The following is a 17,561-nucleotide window of genomic DNA, read 5'->3' as shown; positions in this document are numbered from 1 at the left end:
GACCCACCTCTCTCTGTTCTCCCAATCAATTCACTTTTTTGCTTAAGCCAGTTTAGTAGAATCCTGTAACTTGCAAACAAAGGGACCTGGCCAAGGCCCAGCCTCCAGCTTATCAGCTGCTGAGGGACGGCTAAAAGGCTCCGGGGATCTCCCAGAGGCTGTGAGGCATTAGGAGAACACGTGGAGCCCGCTGGGCTGCACAGCTGTGCCCCTTGGAGCTGCCAGGTTCTGCAGAAGACCCCAGGGACCAACCCGTTCCTCTTCTAGCTCCATGGCTGTGCAGCTTTTGGAACCTGCTGGGCAGGTGGTACCCTGGCAGGAAGTGGAGACTGGATGGTTTCTAGTTGTCCCCACTCAGGCTCTTCTACTTTTCTAAGCAGAGGGTAATTCCAGCTGTTTATTTTTTTAAGCTGAACCAGCCAGGGAGAGGCTTGAGCTGAGGTTTGAAGGAGAGCCACTGCGCTGCGCATCTCTAGGCAGTGAGGCCAGAGCCGTGATCTGTGGCAGAGGCCCCTGCCAGGCGTTTGCCAACAGGCAGTGGAGGCCACTGGGATTCTTGGCAAGTGGAACCCCAGATGCAGCAGAACCCCATCATCAGCCTCAGACACAGAGCCGGACGCAGAGCAAGCACTCCCCACTGAGACGAAAGCCATGCCCTAGAGGTCCCTGCCCGATGCCCCAGGGGCCCTGACATGCCTGCAGAGTGGACACTGTGACCATGCAGAGTCTGAGGGCCCTCTGTTCAAGAGGAATGTTCAGAGACCTGCTAGCCCTGTACCTATTTCACAGAACAGGAGACTGGAGGCCCCGGGAAGGAAGGACCTGCCTAAGGACACACAGTGAGTAACTGGTCACCTGACGCCTACCTTGGACTAATGTCCCCTGAAGAGCTAGTTGGGCCCTTCCCTAGGTCACTGAACAAAATGTCCAAATGTAAAGTCCCTTTATCCAAAGGGTGGCCAGGCACTTTCAGCCCCCTTTCCCTCTGGCTTCGGGAATCTGTGATACAAGGCTGGGTCCAGGACGTGGCAGACAGTCTGTCCCACAGGATATCATGGGACAGTACAAGAAGCATGAAAATTGGTGTCCAAAGCTGTCTTTGACTCAACTCCTCTGGGCAGCCTCAAAGACATCACTTAACCTCTAGTTGTGTTACTGAAAGTGGGGTCTGGCTGCTTGCTGCTTGCGCCAATAGGCAAGGTTGGAAGAAAGCAAAGTTTGCTTTACTTTGGAGACTGGCAGCCAGGGGGAGAGGGCAGACTCATGTCCAAAGGCCAACTCCTCCATCCCCCTGCAAAAATCAGTGGACAAGAGATTTTAAAGGGGAGGTTCATGGGTGTATAGATGAAAAGGGAAAGCTACACACAAAAACAGCCCAGTCAGCTCTGACATTCATCTTCAAATTGGCCATGCTAGTAGTCTGATGTTGATTGTTTTAAGTGGTGTTAGTCTTTAGTTCCAGAGTCAGTTTGTTCCCATTTCTGTGAAGCCACTTCTCAGAATTGTGGCTGCTTATGTCATGGCTACAGTCTGGTCATCCTGTAGTTAACATCTTCTGTCTGGTGAGGGTTTCTGTGTCTACAAAACAGCTGAAAGGATATGGCTCCAAATATTATCTATAACCCTGGAGGAGGAACTAAAGGTCCTTGACTTTAGTTAATGACTATGCTATTACTATTTGGTCTCATTTTCCTTTGTCCCTGCATCTTCCCACTTCGCTGATTAGACTTATTCTTTGGCTAAAGTTTTCCTACAGATAAAAGGCAGTGGGAGGACATGGGGGGAAGGACCAGAGGGTCCTCCTCCCTTTCAGTGCCCAGTCTCCTCATTTGTACAGTGAGACAATGCAGTCTGTCCTGCTGGTTTCTTAGGCCACAAGGATTAAGTAGTATGGCATCTGGGACAGACAGTCACATGGGTGTCAAGGATGGGGGATTACTCCCACTCCCCCAGAAGAGCCCTCAGTCCACCTGATGAGGCATTCCTGGTACCACACCCACCTTTTACAGAATTCACCTGAAGCAACTGCTTTTCCGCAATACCTAGAACAGACCCTATACACCAATATTTGAAACACCTCCATCTTGGCTTTATGGGAAAATGGGAATCCAGAAGCCTCCTACCTGAGGCATCTAAATATGGGGTCCCATGCTGCCAGGGACCCACAAAGCAGGGCCCTGGTACCTCCAGGCTACTGTCAAGATTCTGAATTCTTATGAAAGATCTTTCCCCAGGTAAACTCAAGGGCCAATTTTCTCTGCTTTGGACTAGAATATTCTTTCAGAGTGTAGTAATAATGCCATTATCTTGTGTTAGCCAGAAGTTTGGCTTGGTAGTACAGGTGTTTTTGATTAATATAATGTGCACCCTGATTAACTGTTATGTGATAAGCGAGGTTTGGTAGGAAGACCTTTTTCAAAATTTTACAATCCCCAGCAATTTCACTTTTAGGTATTTCTACCAAGATATCATTATGAATATGTGCAGTGGTTTATGACAAGGCTATCTGTTGATACAATGTGTACAGTTTTTAAAAGTTCAACAACTGGTTAAAGTTATGGTGCAGTCAAATGATGGGATTGCATGCAGTCAACTAAAATCAACTTATAGAAGAATACTTGATAACACTGAGAAATATGATTTGAATATTGCTGAGCAGAGGGCAAAACTTACAAAATCTTGTGCATTTAAAAGAAAGATTATAGGAGTTCCCATCATGGTGCAGCAGAAACGAATCTGACTAGGAACCATGAGGTTGCGGATCCCTGGCCTTGCTCAGTGGGTTAAGGATCCGGCGTTGCTGTGAGCTGTGGTGTAGGTCACAGATGCAGCTCGGATCTGGCATTGCTGTGGCTCTGGCGTAGCCCGGTGGCTACAGCTCCGATTAGACTCCTAGCCTGGGAACCTCCATATGCCATGGGTGCGGCCCCAAAAAGATTAAAAAAAAATAGTTACAAGATCAAAAGTGACTTTTATTATACTTTTCAAGTTTTATAATTGGGAGGAGGAAAGGCAGTAGGTGGACTTTAGGGAATCTCTGCAAGAATAAAGTCTCTCAAAGGGTCTTGAAAGTTGAGAGTTCAGGGAGTTCCTTGGTGGCCTAGTGGGTTGAAGATCTGGCATTGTCGCTGCTGTTGCGTGGGTTCAATACCTGGCCTGGGAACTTCTGCATGCTGCAGATGCAGCCAAATAAATACATAAATAAAATTTGATAGTTCAAGAATATCCCAAGGGCAGGCACTAGCAGGCCTCCTCCCCAGCTTGTAACATAACAGTTGGTTTTCGGAGCTTTCATACCTGCATTTGTCAAAATCCCAAGCTGGCACGTCAGGTGTTGGTGAGGATGCGGATCTGTGGTATCTCTTGAACGTTGCAGTGGAGTGTAAATTGGTACAACCACTTTGCAAAACTCTTGACTTTATCTCCTAAAGCTAAACATCAACATACTTAACACTCTACAACAAACACATGTTCATCAGTAGACATTACAAGAGCAATCATACCCACAATGTGCAGTAGAGTCATAGTCAAATTAATCGGTGTTTCAGTTTTAGAAGATGATAAAAGTTCTGGATTTGGATGGTGGTGATATTTGTACAACACTATGAGTATACCAAGGTGCCACTGAATTTGTACACTTAAAATGGTTAAAATGGAGAGTTCCCATCATGGTTCAGCAGTTAAGGAACCATACTAGCATCCATGAGGATGTGGGTTCCATCCCTGGCCTCACTCAGTGAGTTAAGGATCCGGCGTTGCCCCGAGCTGCTGTGTAGGTCGCAGACACAGCTCAGATCCAGCACTGCTGTGCCTGTGGTGTAGGCTGGTGGCTACAACTCTGATTAGACCCCTAGCCTGGGAACCTCCATATGCCATGGGTGCAGCCCTCAAAAACAAAAAGACCAAAGAAAAGGTTAAAATTATATATTTTACATTATATATATTACCATGATAAAATTAATTACAGTGAGCTCAATAATATAGATATAACGATGATAATACTACGAAAAAATAGAAATTGTCAAAGATTACATACAGCAAGATGTCTTCTTTATAAAATTAAAATGACTAAACTTTAATAGGATTTTGACAAAAAACAAAGACAGATGTTCCCTTGTGGCACAGCAGGTTAAGGGGCCAGCATTGCCACAGCTGTGGGGCAGGTGACAATTGCAGCAGGGGTTCAGTCCCTGGCCTGGGAACTTTCACATGCCACAAGTGTGCCAAAAATAAATAAATAAATAAATAAATAAAATAAAAAAAAGAATTTTTTGAGAAAATAAATAAAATACAGTACAACAAAGTAAGCAAAGCAAGAGAACAATAAACAGAGAATTCAGGGCGATGATTACTTGGATTAGGGAGTATAGGTTGATGTGGACTGTTATTAAGGTCCTGACTTTCATTGGGTGGTAGAGTCATGGGTGCTTTTTACGTTAAAAGAAAGAAAATGAAAGTGGGAGAGAAAAAAAGGAAGAAAGGGTGGACAGGAGGAGGGAAAGGAGAGGAGGAGAGAAAGCCATAGTGCACAGGCCATAGATGAAGAAATGCCAGGAAGGAAGGTTTTTACTTCATTCAAAAATGGTTGACTGCAGTCCTTTGAAAAAAAAATGCTGAACAGAGCTTATATCACTCAGTAATACATGTATAGACAAGTGAAAAACATTTGTAAAAAGTAAATGGGGGAGTTCCGTCATGGCGCAGCGAAAACGAATCCAACTAGGAACCACTAGGTTGCAGGTTCAGTCCCTGGCCTCACTCAGTGGGTTAAGGATCCGGCGTTGCCATGAGCTGTGGTGTAGGCCTGCTGCTGTAGCTCCAACTGTACCCCTAGTCTGGGAACTTCCATATTCCATGGGTGCGGCCCTAAAAAAAAAATAAAGTAGATGGACAACTTTGGGGGGAGATGTTGTAGAACAGTGCCTGTGTGCATAATAGGTGCCCAATAAATATATTTGTTGTTTGTTGAAGAGGGAAAGTAAGTGGTTGCCTAACACCACATTGAGGATAGGGACTGCTCTGGGATGAGGAGGTGGATGTGTTTGCAGCTTCCCTGATCCTAGCATTCAATTTCTTAAACTCAGTTGTGGATACATGATTGTGTATTTTATTATTACTCCTAAAGCATACTTTATATGCACTCTTCTGTGTGTATGATTTATTTCATAATTTAAAAGTTAAAAAAGGAGAAAGGGAGCATAAATTAATGAAATAGAATGCAAAGAAATGAGAGAATATTTAGTGTTCTTTAAAAATACTAATAAATAGTCAAGCTCTGGTGAGATGGATCAAAAAAGAAATAAAGGCACAGATATTCAGAATGAAAAAGAGGAAAGAACTACAGATATGGTAGAGATTTTTTTTAACTCTTTAAAGACTGCTATGTCCAAGTCTATGCCAACAAATTTAAAAACACAAAATAAGTCATGCTCTAGAAAAATGTGTAACAGGATATTAAAATGGAACCTTTTCCATCTCAGTTCAAGCTGAAGTTGCAGAGACCAAAAACAAGATGCATCTGCCAGGTAATTTCCATTTCTAAACAAGATGCCAAACCACCTCAGCTCTGCAGGGTGAGCTAGTTTTGTAAAGCCAACTCTGCCAACACTGGCTTTCACCAGGTCAAGCTGCTAAAAGGATACAAACTGGAAAGGCCCAGAAGAAAGTAGGATGTCTTTGGAGATGGGTCTGTAGGCAGGTGGTTCCCCTTCACCTCAAACCAAGTGAGGGGCTTGACAGGGACCACCTTGAGGGCTTGAGGGGCTTCCAGGACTGGGAGTCATAAAGGCTTACACATACCTGAAAAGCCTCCAGGCAAATCCTGATGAGCTGCCTAGCAGCTGAGTGCAGAGTGAGAACAAGGGCAGTCTTGGGGAGCTGCACTCTGCAGACAGTGGGTAAAGGAAGCAAATATATATATACACAGTTGAGCTGTTTGTATATTTTGGAGGTTAAGCCCTTGTCAGTCACGTCATTTGCAAGTATTTCCTCCCAGCTGGTAGGCTGTCTTTTCGTTTTGTTTATGGTTTCCTTTGCTGCACAGAAGCTTATAAGTTTGATTAGGCTCCATTTGTTTATTTGTGCTTTTATTTCTATTGCCTTGGAAGACTGAACAAGAAAATATTAGTTTGATTATGTCAGAGAATGTTTTGCCTATATTCTCTTCTAGGAGTTTTATGGTGTCAGGTCTTATACTTAAGTCGTTAAGCCATTTTGAGTTTATTTTTGTATATGGTATGAGGGTGTGTTCTAACTTCACTGATTTGCAAGCAACTGTCCAACTTTGCCAACACCACTTGCTGAACAGACTGTCTTTTTCCTATTGTATATTTTTGCTGCCTTTGTCAAAGATTAATTGTCCAAGAGTTCTCACTCTGGTGCAGCAGGTTAAGAATTTGGTGTTGTCTTTGCAGTGGCTCAGATTCAATTCCTGGCCCAGGAACTTCCATGTGCCTGGGATGCAGCCAAAAAAAAAAAAGAAAAAGAAAAGATTAATTGTCCATCAGTGTTTAAGTTTATTTCTGGGCTCTCTATTCTGTTGCATTGATCCGTATGTCTGTTTTTACACCATTACCACACTGTTTTCATTACTGTAGCTTTATAGTATTGTCTGAAGTCTGGGAGGGTTATGCCTCCTGCTTTGTTCTTTTTCCAAAAAGAGGTAGCTTTAGGCATCAGCAAGCCTAGAAAGCACAAACCCCTCATAAATACACCCATCTTCTGCAATAATACCCTTTCCTTTGTAGCCCCTGCCCCCAGACAATCCTCCAGGTTGTGGTAATCTATCCATCTGACTGTCTAGCTACCTACCTACCTATCTATTCTGGCCAAGTGATGCTTACCCAAGAAATGCAAGAAAGGTTTGACTTCAGGAGACTATCTAATTGAGGTTCACCATATTACCAGGTAGAAGAAAATCTGTATTTTAAAATGTTGATAAAATTCAAATCTACTTATATTTTAATTCAAAGCTTCATAATAAAAACTGGAGGTTCCCATGTAGTGAAGCACATTAAGGATCTGGCATTGCCACAGCTGTGGCACAGATCACAACTGCAGGATGGATTCAATCCCTGGCCCAGGAATTCCACATGCCACAGGTGCGGCCAAAGAATAAATACATAAGTAAAACCCCTAGAGCATTAGGGATAGTGGGACCTTCCTTAACTTAATAAAGGATATCTTTGGAAAACATGCATCAAATGTTGTACTCAATGGAGAAACATCAGATGTATTTTCTTTAAAATGACAAATCATGTTCTTTTGCATTAAATCTAACAAAAAAAATATTCAAGACCCATAAAGAGAAAAATATAAAACTATTTTGAAGGGCAGATTTAAGTAATAGAAATAACACAGCACATCTGTGGATGGGGAGGACTCTACATCTTAAAAATAGTAATTCTTCCAAAATTTTGTCTATAAATTCAATGCCACTCCCACTAAAATCCTAAAGGGTTTTTTCCACAGAACTTGATAAGATTATCTTAAAGTTAATATGGAAAGAAAGAGGACCAAGAATAGCCAAGGAAATTTTGAAATGAAAGAACAAAACTGAGAGCCTTATCCTGCCAGATATAAGGAATTATTATAAAGCTATTATAATTTAAAACAGGGTGGTACTGCTCCAGGAATAGATAAATAAACCAAAGAATAGAATAAAAAGCCCAGAAATAAACCCATAAACATAGCTTATATGTAACAGAGATAGAATTACAAATCAGTATAATGAATTATTCTATAAATAATAAATGAATAGATGAATTATTCTATAAATGATACTGCAAAAACTTTCTAGCCATTTAGAAAAAAAGTAAAATTAGGCCTTTTCCTCACATTGTGTACACACACACACACACAACACACACTATCCAAGGAGATTAAAGACCTAAATGTGAAAAAAAAAAAAAACAATTTTTAAAAGTGTTCTAAATAGGAGAAATGTAGAAGAATATTTTTATAACATCAGCATAGAAAATTGTTTATCAAATTTTTATAAAGATGCATTAACTACAAACTATAAAGGAAAAATTTGTACTATCAGAATATATTGAAATTTAAAACTTCTGCCTGACCAAGACTTTTATAAGTGAAACAGAAAGGGCAAGCCACAGACTGAGAGAAGATATTTTAACCGCCAAAATATTAGTATCCTGAATATATTTTTAAAACTCCAACAAATCAGTAAGAAAAAGACAAATAGCCCAACAGAATTGGGCCACATATATGAACAGGCAAATCACAGGAAAAGAAAACAAGGTGGTGAATAATGATACAAAAATAGGACTAATCTCACTAGGATTGAGAGAAGCAGATTGCAACGATAGATTCCATTTCACACTGATCAGACAGGGAAAATCTTGCAAGTCTGAAAATAGATTCATAGGCAGTGGGGAAAAGAAACCCCTATACTTATTGATGGCAGAGTGTGCTCGTCCGAGCACTTTGAGGGGGAGTTTGAGAATATCTAGCAGATTCGAAGATGGTCAGACCAATTCTAAGTAATCATGCTAAAGAGAGTTTCAGGTGCCCTGGGAAACTGGCATGAAGGTTTTGCTGTAGTGTTGTTTGTAATAGTGAGAAAGAGGAAATAACCACTGGAAGAATGGAGATCTAAAAAATGTGGTTTCTTCACCCTGTGGAATATCATGCAGCAGTTAAAAGGAACTAGATGTATTTATACTACCTCTCACATTTGCTCCCACCTCTGATGGCCGTAGCATCTATTTACTCCCTTCTACCACACTGACAATCCCCTGCCACCATTTTTTGCTTGGATGATGCAACAGATGCCTAACTGACCCCCTACTATCTGTTGGCCCTGGGCAGCCTTCCAGCAGCCAAAGGCATCTTTACCTCACCTTGTCACTTGCCTGCTTAAAACCCTCCGATGACTGCGACCTATAAGACAAAGCCCAAATGCCTTAGCAGAGCTTACAAAGGCCTCATCTTTCACCTCGCCAGCCCTTCCAGTCCAGCTGCACGGTCACCAGACGTGCCAGCTATTCAGCCACTGTGTCGGGATCATGTGCCTTGCTCCTAGAGTGGGCTTTCCTTTAACTCGGCCCTTTTGAACCCACACTGATCCACCTGACAAAGTGGATCAGCCTGCAAGCACCCATTCTCAAAACTCAGCTTAAGAAACTATGTAGAGAATCTGCCAAGTTCCCAGACACACCCACAGACCCCTCTCCCTGCGATTTGCTTTCTCCTGTGATCCCCTGGCCACACTTCAAGGCACAAGACCGAGCTCTCTTCTCTGTGGGAACCAAGGCAAATCATTCCCACTCTGAGCTGAAGCCCATCCCTGGTAACAGCCCCTGTCACTGCTTCCAGCTTTTCTGTAGGTCAATGCCCACTGGAGAGCCCTGAGTGGGGGATGAGAGGCTGGTTCTCATCTGGAGGCCACTGTTCCCTTCCATGCTTGTTGAACTGCATCACTTTCTGTGGCGGTTTCCCTATTGCCTTCCTGCACACCCCTGCATCGAGTACACACCCTGGGACCAACATGGAAGACTCGCCAGTTGAGCCCAAAGATCCAGGTGCTTGCACTGGTGGGGCTTCTCACCAGGGAGAACCCCCTGACCCCAGCTGAGGCAAAGCCCTTTGAGAGGATGCTCAAAGCCAAACTCCCGTGTCCTCCATCACTTTCCCACACACTTGGCCCAGAGAATCAGTCGAGGAGGAGAAGCTGGCTCACTAAGGGAGGAGGACAGCCTGGAAAGTAAGGTTGGACCCAGGCAGGGAGGAAGGAGCATGTCAGATGCTAGTGGATGTTCTCCCAGGTGGTCTGCCAGAAGGACAGCACAGGGCCCAGCCTGTGGACAGTGAATCAGAAGTAAGTAGAATTGCTACCCCCAACCCTGCCCAAGTGGTGTGGGGCTGCAGCCGTAAAACCTTTTTAAACATCTCTTGGTGACATCTCCTTTCTGTAGAAGGTTGGTCCTATTAACTGGAAGTCTTTTTGCCTGGCTGCCACCCTGACAAGTTTGGTGCGTGTGCTTGTTGTTGAGAGCAGCTGAGTGCTGGAACTGCTCTGAAAAATAGAAGGAAAAGAATTTGGACATCCAGGGCTCAGAGGGGAGAAGCATCAGAAAAGGAAAGAGAGGGAGAAACCTGTAAGTGGGGGAGTTTGGACATTTGGGGGTGAGGAGGCGAGTCAGGATTTTAAAATAAGAAAGACCAGGCATGGAGTTCCCCTCCTGGCACATCGGAAACAAATCCGACTAGGAGCCATGAGGTTGCAGATTTGATCCCTGGCCTAACTGTGGGTTAAAGGATCTGGCGTTACTGTGACTGTGGCATAGCCCAGCAGCTGTAGCTCTGGTTGGACCCCTAGCCTCGAAACCTCCATATGCCACAGATGTGGCCCTGAAAAGAAAAGAAGAAGAAGAAGAAAAAGACCAGGCGTGATGCTAAATTCCATGCTGGGGAATGCTCCATGGGGCTCCTCCCTCAAGGGGCATGGAGAGTCTGCCACCTTCTCTCAGATCTTGGCGTGTATGGAAGTCTTGGGTGTGGAAATGGAGCAATGGGTAATGTGGGGTCTTGAATCTGCGCCTTGAGAGCCTGGGATCCCTTGGGGGAATCCATAGGATTCTTCAAAGAGGTAGAAAGGGCTTCAGAATCAGAATCCAAGACATTTCGATCCAGACCTTAAGTGCCTTCAGCCAACACCTGAATTACTCTTGTTCACAGCCTAGCATTGAAGAAACTTAGAAAACACTGCTCACCTCTCCAAAGTCCATCCAAGCCCTCTAGCACATCATTTCCTCAAGAGTCAATGGAGAAGTGCACATCTACCACGCATGGCGTTTAACCCCCTCTTCCCTGCACTTGGCCAAGGTCACAGTCACTCAGGGTTGTAGCGGCAGGAGAGATAACCTAATTGAAAGCCTATTTAAAGTCTGGGTGGAGTTCCTATTGTGAATCAGCAGGTTAAGAACCAACATATTGTCTGTGAGGACACAGGTTTGACCCCTGGCCTCAGTGGGTTAAGGATCCGGCATTGCCATAAACTGCAACAGATGTAGTTCAGATCTGGTGTTGCCAAGGCTGTGGCATAGGCTGGCGGCCGCAGCCCCCAATCAATCCCTAGCCCAGGAACCCTGCAGGTGGGGCTGTAAAAAGAATAAGTAAATAAATAAAGCCTGAGCAGTGGAGACCCAGAGACGGAAAGCAACTTTCTCAAGACCACACAGCTAATTGGGGCAGAGCTAGGGCTTATTTTTTCTAGCCCCCAGGTTTGAGCCTTTCTCCCCAAGTACTGCAGCTGCTGTGAGTTAGGATGGAGCCAAGTTGGGTCTGAGGGCAATTCATTAATGCATGTCCTGAGAGTGGGAGCAGGAGACAAGGAGGCCTTGTTTTCTAAGGGACTCTCCCAGGGCTCCAAGCTCCAAACAAACGCATTCCTGAATCTTTGCCACCACATTTAAAACCAGAGGATAAAAGTTATAAATGGGCTTTTTCTCTCTACAGATAAGAGAACCCCAGGATCTTAGGTCTATGAGAGACAGGCTAGCGAGACATCTCCCTGCCCAGACTCCCTGCAGCCTCAGAACCTGCATTCTCTCCCTGCACTTTTAGAGTTCCATGGGAAGAGATGTGTGTCTTTAGTAGTTTCTTCAACACTATAAATATTTTTTAAACAATTTTTACTTCTTTCATCAGAGAAAAACAATAGATATTGAGTGAATTATACTGAATGTTTTGTGAAATTCCAATTTATTTAACTCATCAAAAATCTGTTTCTTCAAGGAATGGCCAAATGTTGATAACCATTGAAGTTGGGACCTGGACCCATGGTGGGGTGGGGGGATCTTTATACTACTTTCTATATTTTTATGCATGTTTTCAAAATTCTGTAATAAAAAGTTAAAACTACATGTCTATTTTTTAAAGTCTTTATCTTAAAAGTATTAGAAGAATTTCTACTGCAAACATTCTGCATGTTGTCCTAAAAAAAAAAAAAAAAAAAAGCCAAGTGGCTGTCAACAAATTCCAGTCAGTCGACCTGAGCTTGTGTCAAAGCTCTCACTTTAAAGGTGCAATTAAAAAGCCTTCATTTAAGATTTTCTTGTGGCATAGTGGGTTAAGGATCCAGCGTGGTGTGGGTTCAACCCCTAGCCCAGGAACTTCCACATGCCACAGGCATGGCCAAAAAGAAAAACTCTGTTTAAAGTGGCAGTTGAAGGAGTTCCCGTTGTGGTGCAGAGGAAATGAATCCAGCTAGTATCCGTGAGGATGCTGGTTCAATTCCTGGCCTTGCTCAGGGGGTTGTGGATCCAGCATTGCCATGAACTGTGGTGTAGGTCATGGACATGGCTCGCATCCTGCATTACTTTGGCTGTGGTGTAGGCCAGCAGCTGCAGCTCCAGTTTGATCCCTAGCCTGGGAACTTCCATATGCCATGGGTGCGGCCCTAAAAAAAATTAAAAAATAAAGTGGCAATTGAGGGAGTTCCCATTGTGGCTCAGCTGGTTAAGAACCCAGCTAGTATCCATGAGGATGCAGGTTCAATCCCTGGACTCACTCAAAGGATTAAGGATATGGCATTGCCCCAAACTGTGATATAGGTTGCAGACTCAACTCAGCTATGGTGTGGCTGTGGCTGTGGCGTAGGCCAGCAGTTGCAGCTCCAATTCAACCCCTAACCTGGGAACTTCCATATGCCACAAGTGCGGTCCTGAAAAAAGAGAAAAAAAATTTTTTAAATAAAGTGGCAGTAGCGAGACTCAGTACAGTGGGGGCACTATATAACCCACACCATAAGCTGAGGCAGCAACTATATCTCATTCCTCCTTGTCATTTCACACTTGTGGGCACACACACACAACCTCACATAAAATACTGGTGGTGTGCGGCTGGAGCCCACGTTGATCAGTCACATTGCTAGGCTCTCTGCCTCCCAGCAAAGAAGGTGTCCCCATAGCACTGTGTGCACCCCACTAATCTGTGCCTGCCACATGCTCTTAGAATTCCTTACTCATCTGCTCCCCCAGTTACTTGCTGAGCTTCTTGAAGGCAAGGATGAGGTTAGCCCCTCTCTGGGTGCTGGACTGGGGCCCTGCCACACAGAGTGGGGCTCAATAAATACATGTTCGGTACCAAAATGTCAAACCATGCAGCTTGCTGAGCGTGGAGTAGAGATTGGGGAGAAAAACAGGAGAGAAGAGAAGTGACCTGGAATATGGAGCAAGATCAGGGCTCCTTATCTCAGCTACGCTGCTGATTATCTGCGGGGCCTGTCTCTCAGACAACAAAATGGGAATAATAAACTTTACTTTGCAGAGTTGTGGTAAAGAAGAGAGATGATAGCTGTGTGGTGCCTGGCACATAGTAGGTGCTACATAAAACACTGCTGTGACTAAAATAATGACCCTGGGATGAAAATGACAGAGTTTGGGAGAGAGGTGAGTGTTTTAAACAGTGGCGATGAGGGATTACCAGGCTGACATTAGCCAAAAACTCCAAGGTCTTTTCATAAAAGTCACCATGTAGATAGAGTCCACAAGTATTTAGTTGTTTTCTATGCCACGACTTTTTAATCCTTATGTCAACCTGTGAGGTGAGTGGTTTGTGCCAAGTCCATGGGCAAGCAGAAACTCAACTCTATATTGAGTTTTCTGGGATACCTCCAGGCAGGTGTAGACCCTCACCTGAGCTCTGGGCATGTACGGGTGGAATTCTGGCATCTGGGGCACAAGGCATTTCTAGGCTCCTGGGACTCTTCCAGGACTACTCTTTTTTTTTGTTTGTTTGTTTGTTTGGGTTTTTTTTTTTTTTTTTTGTATTATACTTGGTTTACAATGTTCTGTCTATTTCTTCTGTACAGCCAAGTGACCCAGTTATATGTACACACACACACTTTTTCTCAGATTATCCTCTGTCATGTTCCATCATAAATGATTGGATATAGTTCCCTGTGCTATACAGCAGGATCTCATTGCTTATCCACTCCAAATGGAATAATTTGCATCCAGTAACCCCAAACTCCCAGTCCATCCCACTCCCTCCTCCTTGGCAACCACAAGTTTAGTCTCCATATCCATGAGTTTGTTTATTTTCTGTAGATAGGTTCATTTGTACCATGTATTAGATTCCAGATATAAGTGGTGTGGTATTTGTCTTTCACTTTCTGATTTAACTCACATAGTATGAGAGTCTCTAGTTTCATCCGTGTTGCTGCAAAACAGCATTATTTTGTTCTTTTTTATTGCTGAGAGGTATTCCACTGTGTATATGTGCCACACCGTTTTAATCCATTCATCTGTTGATGGACATTTAGGTTGTTTCCATGTCTTGGTTATTGTGAATAGTGCTGTAATGACCATACGGGTACATGTATCTTTTTGAATGGAGGTTTTGTCTGCATATATGCCCAGAAGTGGGATTGCTAGATGATATGGTAGTTCTATATTGAGTTTTCTGAGATACCGCCATACTGTTGTCCTCTTCTTTGTTTTGTTTTGTTTTCTTTTTTTTTCTTCTTCTTTTTCTATTCTTTTTTTTACACACCCTTGTGTCAAGGGCTGACTTTCAATAGATCGCAGCGAGGGAGCTGCTCTGCTACATTCCAAACCCTGACCCAGAAACAGGGTCATCTATCAGTGGTTTAGCACCGGGTTCGCCATAAACGTGGGGTGTGTGATGGGCAAGAGGTCGGCAGCGCTTTCCAACCACGCCCCGTTTCCCAGGTCGAAGGGCTTTCCTGTTTTCTGTAGTGGCTGTACCAATTTACATTCCCACCAACAGTGTAGGAGGGTTCTCTTTTCTCCACACCCTCTCCAGCATTTATTTGTAGATTTATTAATGATTATTATTTATAGACTTACTAATGGTTATTATTCTGACTACTGTGAAGTGATAACCTCATTGTAGTTTTGATTTGCATTTCTCTGTTAATTAGTAATGATGAGCATTTTTTGAAGTGCTTCTTGGCCAGCTGTATGTCTTCTTTGGAGAAATGTCTATTCAGGTGTTCTGCCTCTTTTTCAATTGAGTCATTGGCTTTTTTGCTGTTGAGTTGTTATGAGTTGTTTGTATATTTTGGAGATTAAGCCCTTGTCAGTTGCATAATTTGAAACTATTTTCTCCCATTCCATAGGCTGCTTTTTTATTTTTATAGTTTCCTTTGCTGTGAAAAAGCTTGTAAATTTGATTAGGTCCCATTGTTTTTGTTTGTTTGTTTTAATTTCTATTGCCTTAGGAAACTGACCTAGGAAAACTTTTCTATGGTTGATGTCAGAGAATGTTTTGCCTGTGTTTTCTTCTAGGAGTTTTATGGTGTCTTGTCTTATGGTTAAGTCTTTAAGCCATTTTGAGTTTATTTTGGTGCATAGCATGAGGATATATTCTAGTTTCATTTGTTTACATGCAGCTGTCCAGTTTTCCCAGCACCACTTGCTGAAGAGACTTTTTCCTGTTTTATATTCGTGCCTCCTTTGTCAAAGATTAATTGACCATAGGTGTTTCGGTTTATTTCTGGGTTCTCTCTTCCGTTCCATTGGTCTGTATGTACGTTTTTGATTACTATCTTGATTACTGTATCTTTGTGCCACACTATCTTGATTACTGTAGCTTTGTAATATGGTCTGATGTCTGGAGAGTTATGCCTCCTGCTTGGTTTTTTTTCCCCTCAGGATTGCTTTGGCAATTCTAGGTCTTTTATGGTTCCATATAAAATTTTGAACTGTTTGTTCAAGTTCTGTGAAAAATGTCATGGGTAATTTGATAGAGATTGCATTAAATCTGTAGATTGCATTGGCTGGTATGGCCATTTTAAGATATTAATTCTTCCAATCCAGGAGCATGGAATATCTTTCCATTTCTTTGAATTCTCTTTAATTTCCTTGATTAATGTTTTATTGTTCTCAGCATATGAGTCTTTCACCTCCTTGGTCAGGTTTATTCCTAGGTATTTAATTTTTGGGAGTGTGATTTTAAAAGGTATTGTATTTTTATATTCCTTATCTAATATTTCATTGTTAGTATATAGAAATGCAACTGATTTCTGAATGTTAATCTCATATCCTGTTACTTTGCGGAAATCATCGATCAGATCAAGTAGTTTTTTTGCTTTTTTTTTTTTCACTTTCTAGGGCCTCACCTGCAGCATGTGGAAGTTCCTAGGCTCAGGGTTGAATCAGAGCTGTAGCCACTGGCCTATGCCACAGCAACTTGGGATCCGAGCCTCGTCTGCAACCTACACCACAGCTCACGGCAACTGCCAGATCCCCAACCCACTGAGCAAAGCCAGTGATCGAACCCACATTCTCATGTATTCTAGTCGGATTTGTTTCTATTGTGCCATGAAAGGAACTCTGGGGTATTGCATAGTTTTTGTGTGGAGTCCTTAGATCAGGTCGTTTGCATAGAGTGTTAATTTTACCTCTTCTCTTTCAATTTGGATACCTTTTCTTTCTTTTGTTTGTCCGATTGCTGTGGCTAAGACTTCCAATACTATGTTGAGTAAAAGTGGTGAGAGTGGGCATCCTTGTCTTGTTCCAGATTTTAGTGGGAAGGCTTTCAGCTTTTCTCCATTGGATATGATATTGGCTGTGGGTTTGTCATAAGCGGCTTTTATTATGTTAAAGAATGTTCCCTCTATACCCACTTTGGCAAGAGTTTTTATCATGAATGGATGTTGAATTTTGTCAAATGCTTTTTCTGCATCTATTGAGATGATCAAGTAGTTTTTGACTTTTATTAAAGTGGTCTATGATGTTTATTGATTTATGTGTGTTGAACCATCCTTGTGAACCTGGGATGATCCCACTTGGTGTGGTGTGTGATATTTTTTATGTGTTGTTGGATTCAGTTAGCTAAAATTTTGTTTAGAATTTTTGTGTCTATATTCATCAAAGATATTGGGACATAATTTTCTGTTTTGGTATTATCTTGTCTAGTTTTGGTATTAGGGTAATGGTGGCTTCATAGACTATCTTTGGGATTATTCCCTCTTCTTCAACCTTTTGGAAAAGTTTAAGAAGGATGGGTATAAGTTCTTCTTTGATTGTTTGGTAGAATTCACCTGTGAAGCCATCTGGTCTTAAACTTTTGTTAGTAGGGAGTGTTTTTATTACATATTCAATTTCATTTCTAGTAATTGGTCTGTTTAATTGATCTATTCTTGTTTCAGTTTTGGCAGGCTGTATGTCTCTAGAAAGTTGTCCATTTCTTCTAGGTTGTCAAATTTGTTGGCATATAATTGTTCATAGCCTATTCTCTTTAAATCAAGTCCTGGAAGTAGCTCAAAGCACACCCTCTTTGGGGCCCTGTCCCTTTACCTTTGTTTTACAACAAATACAGATTCATTCCAGGCTGACCTAGTTCTGGTTGACCTGGGCAGGGCTGTTGCCTGGCAGGTGGATAGAACCTCCCCGACTCTCCCTGCTGCCCTGTCAGAGGACATGACCCCCTTTTTTCCCCTGCCTTGGAACTCTGCTCACTGGGGGTGCAGCTCTGAGTACTTGACCCTGGAGGCCCCTCACCCCTTAGAACATGGAGTGAAAGTCTTCCAGGGACTCAAAGGGCAGAGAGGGGTCTTGTATGCACAGCCT

At 42.9% G+C, this 17,561-nt stretch overlaps 1 long non-coding RNA gene across 5 annotated transcripts in view; it reads left to right on the top strand.

The window, feature by feature from the left end:
* The window catches only part of LOC146406884 (uncharacterized), a 42,861-nt gene extending 38,572 nt beyond the window's left edge, over positions 1-4,289 (top strand). For all 5 annotated transcript variants that reach the window (XR_014817588.1, XR_014817589.1, XR_014817591.1 and 2 more), the window contains one exon: positions 411-4,289. This is a non-coding gene — a long non-coding RNA (uncharacterized LOC146406884). The remainder of the gene's footprint in view (positions 1-410) is intronic.
* The last annotated feature ends 13,272 nt before the right edge of the window (positions 4,290-17,561 follow it).

Source organism: Sus scrofa, chromosome 1, assembly GCF_054392235.1.
Source record: "Sus scrofa isolate SSC_HxYL_T2T_F1_AM1 chromosome 1, Sscrofa_HxYL_maternal_Yorkshire_Landrace_v2.0, whole genome shotgun sequence".
Classification (NCBI taxonomy): domain Eukaryota; kingdom Metazoa; phylum Chordata; class Mammalia; order Artiodactyla; family Suidae; genus Sus; species Sus scrofa.
The sequence above is the reverse complement of the archived record's forward strand: the minus strand, read 5'-3'. Positions and strand labels throughout refer to the sequence as shown.